Source organism: Callospermophilus lateralis, chromosome 5 (assembly GCF_048772815.1).
Source record: "Callospermophilus lateralis isolate mCalLat2 chromosome 5, mCalLat2.hap1, whole genome shotgun sequence".
Taxonomy (NCBI): Eukaryota; Metazoa; Chordata; class Mammalia; order Rodentia; family Sciuridae; genus Callospermophilus; species Callospermophilus lateralis.
This window is the reverse complement of record NC_135309.1, coordinates 47,139,662-47,144,874: the sequence shown is the minus strand read 5'-3', so window position 1 is coordinate 47,144,874 and position 5,213 is coordinate 47,139,662. Positions and strand designations below refer to the sequence as shown.

The window sequence follows — 5,213 nt, the reverse complement described above, 5'->3', positions numbered from 1 at the left end:
AAAAAGCTCTAGGAGTATGGCTCAGTGTTTAAGTGCCACTACGTTCAATCTCTAGTGACAAAAAATAAAAAATTTAAAAAGGTGGGGTTTCAGAAAAAGGCAAAGTTTGATACAGTTTGTGTCAAATAAATAAATAAAATCTATTTATATATTTATACATAAAATAATCATCTGTAAGAATGCACTCCTAATCTTACCAGTGGACACCTGCATTTAAAAAAAAAAAAAAGAAGAAGAATTAACAGGGTAGAAGACAGTCCAAGATATCCAACTTGGAGGATCAAGCGTTGTTGAGGAGAAGATATCCATAGCTGCTAAATTCATCATGTTTGACCACTTATGGAAAGAAGCAAGTGACCCTCAATCAGAGGAAGTAGATGGAGGTTTGAAGTCTTGGAGAGAATCCTGCGCTTCTATACTGTTTGCACTGAAACTGTAGATGGACAACAGACTGTTCTTGCATGTATTGAAAGTCACTAGTTTCAGCCTAAAAATTTCTGGAATGATTGTTGGAGATCAGAGTGGAAGTTCCCTATCACACCACCTATAACCCAGGTGGCTGGGGACTCAAAATGCAGGTTCAGTCTCAGGAAGATGGCAGTGTTCAGTTGGTTAGTCATAGAGATATACAAGGTACAGTAACTGTCAAGGAGTTTATTAAAATCATAAAGAGTGCAGAAAATGGGTATCAGAGAGCAATTAATGAAAACTATCAAACAACATCAGAAACCACACTCAGGGCCTTGAGCCTGCAGCTTCCAATTACCAACACCAAAATCCATGGCAACCAACTCAGCTACCAGACTGGCAAAGAAATGCAGACTGCTTAAAGGCTGATGTAGGATTCTTTCATACATAGAAAGAAAAGGACTCAACATGTGGTTATGTAATAAGTAAATGATTTATAAATATGAGTGATATTTTGTTAGGGCTTTCAAAGGTAACAGATTTTATAGCCACTGTTGAACCTATATCATTGTCTCAATCTTTTTATGTTCTCTGCCTTGTACTTTCATGCTATCACTATATCTATTTGTAAATTTTTTTTTTCTTTTTATTTTGTTTTTGTTTTTATTGTTGATCCCGCTACATTTAGTGTTTGGGAGAGATCAATCTATCCTGGGGTCATTCTAACTGTTGAGAAAAATTTTCTTAGCATGAAGTCCTGTTACTGATTTAGATAGAGAATATGCACAGTACTTTTTTTTTTAACCCATGCACCAAAGCATTTCTGTTATTTTGATGCTTTTTGCTGATTCACCAACAGCTAAGGAGGCTATTCTACAACTCTTAGCTAAATGGAAAATGCTTTCATCCTTCTTCCTCAACTGCTTTGATTGTCATAACCATCTCATAACTGTAATGTTCAAAATTTCAGATTGAGGCTTTTCAGGTTTATTTTGAGATGGTAAAAGGAGTTTTCTGAAAGTTCCATGATAACTGGCTTCTCTAGGAAACTTGTTTTTAAATCCAAGGTCTTGAACCACATTCCCTGCACATGAACACATTTGCTTTTATCATTCCTGCAATGTCTCCTTCCCATTTAGCACCGTTATAATTATAGACATCTGCCTTTTTAGACAAATTTTATCCATTTATTATTATTTTTTTTTAGGTATTCGAGAAGAGCTAACATACTGTACCTGTAGTAGAGTATAAAGCTTGAAAAATTCAAGTGCTAAAGGAATAATAGGTAAATCATGCTTGAATACTTTGTGGCAGGATTGTACTAAAAACTCTGTAATCACAAAAACTAAAGATGAAAAAAAATGAAAAGATAACTTCCAGACAGCATATTTTTATTATAAGTGGTCATTTAAGGGAATATTACTGTTTTCTTCTAAATAAGATGTAAAACTTGTTCCGAATTACTCTTCTTCAGCCCTGCCTGCCAAGAAATCAAATATAACTGTGGTGCAGCAGCCCTCCCCAGGTATATTGGCAGATATGAGTGGTCCCAGAATACATCAGTAACCTAGATATGATAGGACAACTTTTTTTTCAAGGAGGCGGATTCACTTACATTGTTTACACTTCTATGACCAGGCCTAAGGGAAGGTATTTGTAAAACCAAGCAGTGTCTTCCTACCTGACTCTAAATACATATCAAACAAGAAGGATGTTTGTGCTTCAGCTTTGTCTTTGCTTAGTAATACAGCCAAGCCAGAGTTTGTTTCCAAGAGAAAGCTGTGTAAGCATTTTTATTTCAAATAAAATATATTTGTATTATTTGTCATTCATACTATCCATCCACATCACACTATCTTCTGTATCCGGTAGTCCAGTAGAAATATATTATTCAGCTTGTTCTTTAAAAAAAAAAAAAAAAAAAAAAAACAGGAGAGGAGGGAGTTTTTCATTTTAACTCAATGTGCTTACATCATTGTGCAAATTTTTAAGAGTAAGAATGTTTGTGTATGACTTGTAAGAAATTACCTAATTTGAAACTTATTATTCAATTAAGTTCCAATTATAAAATAGTATTTCAGTCTACACTGCAAAATCTAAATTCTGTAGTGTATTTTCCCAAGGGTGTAGGCTCCCAGAAAAAACAACTTTGCCTTCTTTTTGCATGAAGAGATATCACTGATGTTAAAGGAAAGAGTCTAAAAGTCATTTTGAATAAGCTTTGGAAAAGTTCAGCTGCTTTGAAAGGGGCTGATTTTGTCATTTGTTTTTCTGCAGTGAAAGAGGAACATTATCCATCCTAAGTGCTTTCCCCTGGTCTCCTCTCTTCACACATTGGAGATTCTGTACAATCAATTTCAATCAAGTTTGTTCCCATGTCCTTTTGAATTCTTTCAGAGAATGTTCTTTTTCAAAGCCAATATCTTTGTGCTATTAACCTTTGAACATCCCTTTGCCAGAGCCACACATCAGATTGAATTCTGATCACTCACCCTTCAACCTATCAATTCTCTCTTATTGCTTTGCCTGGCTTTTTCCCCAGCTTTTAAAGCAGTCAGCCTGCAGTCAAACACTGGCAAGACCATACAAACTGTTCCAAGAAAACAAGCCTTTAAAATCATTCCCCTGAATTCCATCAGAAAATTCACTTATTCCCTTCCTCCAAGGATGAATAAAATTGAAAAATCCTGTAGGCCATCATTTAATTCAATTCCGCCCCGATTCATTGAGTCTTACTGTGTTCAAGACACTATAACAGACACTGTGATATTTACAGTGACAAAATAAAGTTCCTGTCCTCAAGCAGTTTATAATCTGGCAAGACCAAATGAGTGTCCTTTGATTCCCTGGGTTAGTGTCTACTAGACTATTTATTGTGGAAAACTTACATCACATATAACTTATCATTTTAACCATTTGTAAGTTCATGAATCAGCAACATTCAGTACAACGTGCAACCATCACCACTATCCACTTCCAAGAATTTTTCATCACCCCAGAGGCCCCGTGCCCATTAGCCCATTGTTCCTTCTCTCCTTTCACCTCCTGGTAACTTCTCTTCCACTCTCTCTATGAATTTACCTATTTTAAGTACCTCATGTAAGTGGAATTATACAATATCTTCTGTCCTTCTGTGTCTGCCCTCTTTCATTTATTATTATGTTTCAGGCTTTGCTTTATAATTGAAGAAAGTGTTTTACAAAGGGAAAAGTTGCAGAGGAAGATTCAGGGGATGATATGCACCTTCTTTTCAAGCCTCCTACTTCAATCCTCTACTATTAGGAAAATGAAGATTATGGCTTTTAGTAACAGTTTCAGAAGCATCACTAGGTTCATAAATAAGGCCCCTATAACAAAAAAAAAAACAGATTAACAAGAGAAAAACATACAATCATATTTAATATAAGTCTATGTGACAGTGACACCTTTGGAGATGGAGATCCAAAGGAACAGGTAAACTTGTATGTTTTTATGCTAGTTTTGATGAAGAGTATACGGTTGTGGGTAAGCGTGATGGAACTGAGGTAAGGTGATCTGATGGCAATGAGCTGCAGGGAACACAGCAAGGCCTGGTGGTTCAGATTCCTCTTGGTTTCTCTGTGTCTTTGGTGGTAAGGTGCTCTTTTCCTCCAGGTACAGGGTGGGCACCTCTCATATGAGATATTCAGACTATATCAGGAGAAAGTTGGAAAATGCCTTCTAGGTTTTGTGGCCTGCTTCAGGGAATAAGGATTTTGCTGTTTTATCAAATGCCAAGTTCCCATACTAGGGGTAGTGTATTCTGAACCCTATCATGAACTTAAAGAAACAACCAGTTTGAGCAAAAGGTACATACATGAAATATAAGGATATTCTCAAGCTGCCCCTTAATACGAGGTGAGTGACTTTATATTCAAGAATACACAATAGTTCATGTGATAGAACATTCTCTCCATTGTTGAGAGAAGATGTATAATTAGTGAAGGTAAGCAAGATCATTCTGTTATAACAAAATAAGCCCAAAGTCCCTGTGGTGAATTACAACATGTTTATTTCTCACTTGTTCTGTGCCCCCGCCCCATGGGTTTATAGATGCCAATTGTACATGGTCACTCAGGAATCCAGGACAGTAGAGGTCCCACCATCTTATAACCACACTGTGTGGAATGGGGGCTTGTCAAAGTGGTACTAGAAACATACCTGCACCTATGCTTTTTTTCCTACCTTAGCTGAGAAGGGATACAATTGCTGCCTCTTAAGTTTCACAGAACTCCTCAGGGAACTTCATCTGCTTGCAAGGAAGCATAGGAAAAGAGAGGCGACATATGATATGTGTTATGGTCTCCTGTCACACACATTAGCCTGACATTACCTCAGTCAATGTTAATTTGTAATGTATGAGCACTTGACAGAATTGGTTTTAAAGGGGGGGAAATACATGTTACACAATTTAGTTAGATGTTTTATAAATAAATGTTTAAAAGATCACTTCAAAAGCAATGTGATGAGTGGCTACATTGTACAGTTCTCACCATACATTGAGGATAAATTAAAATGTCATTCATGTAGGAATTTATAATCTGAGGTAAGGTGTCCATTAACAGCATCACGCATGGATTCAAAATGATATCTTCAGCTGGGCGCAGTGGCACACAACTATAATCCCAGGGGCTTGGGAGGCTTAGGCAGGAGGATCGCGAGTTCAAAGTCAGCCTTAGCAGTAAGGCCCTAAGTAACTCAGTGAGACCCTGTCTCAAATTTTAATAAAGGAGGGTGGGGGGAACTGGGGACGTGGCTCAGTGGTTAAGTCTCTCTGGGTTCAATCC

General features: G+C 37.0%; 1 pseudogene; it reads left to right on the top strand.

The window, feature by feature from the left end:
• The first annotated feature begins 325 nt into the window (after positions 1–325).
• LOC143400371 (F-actin-capping protein subunit alpha-1 pseudogene) lies at positions 326–830 on the top strand (annotated as a pseudogene).
• The last annotated feature ends 4,383 nt before the right edge of the window (positions 831–5,213 follow it).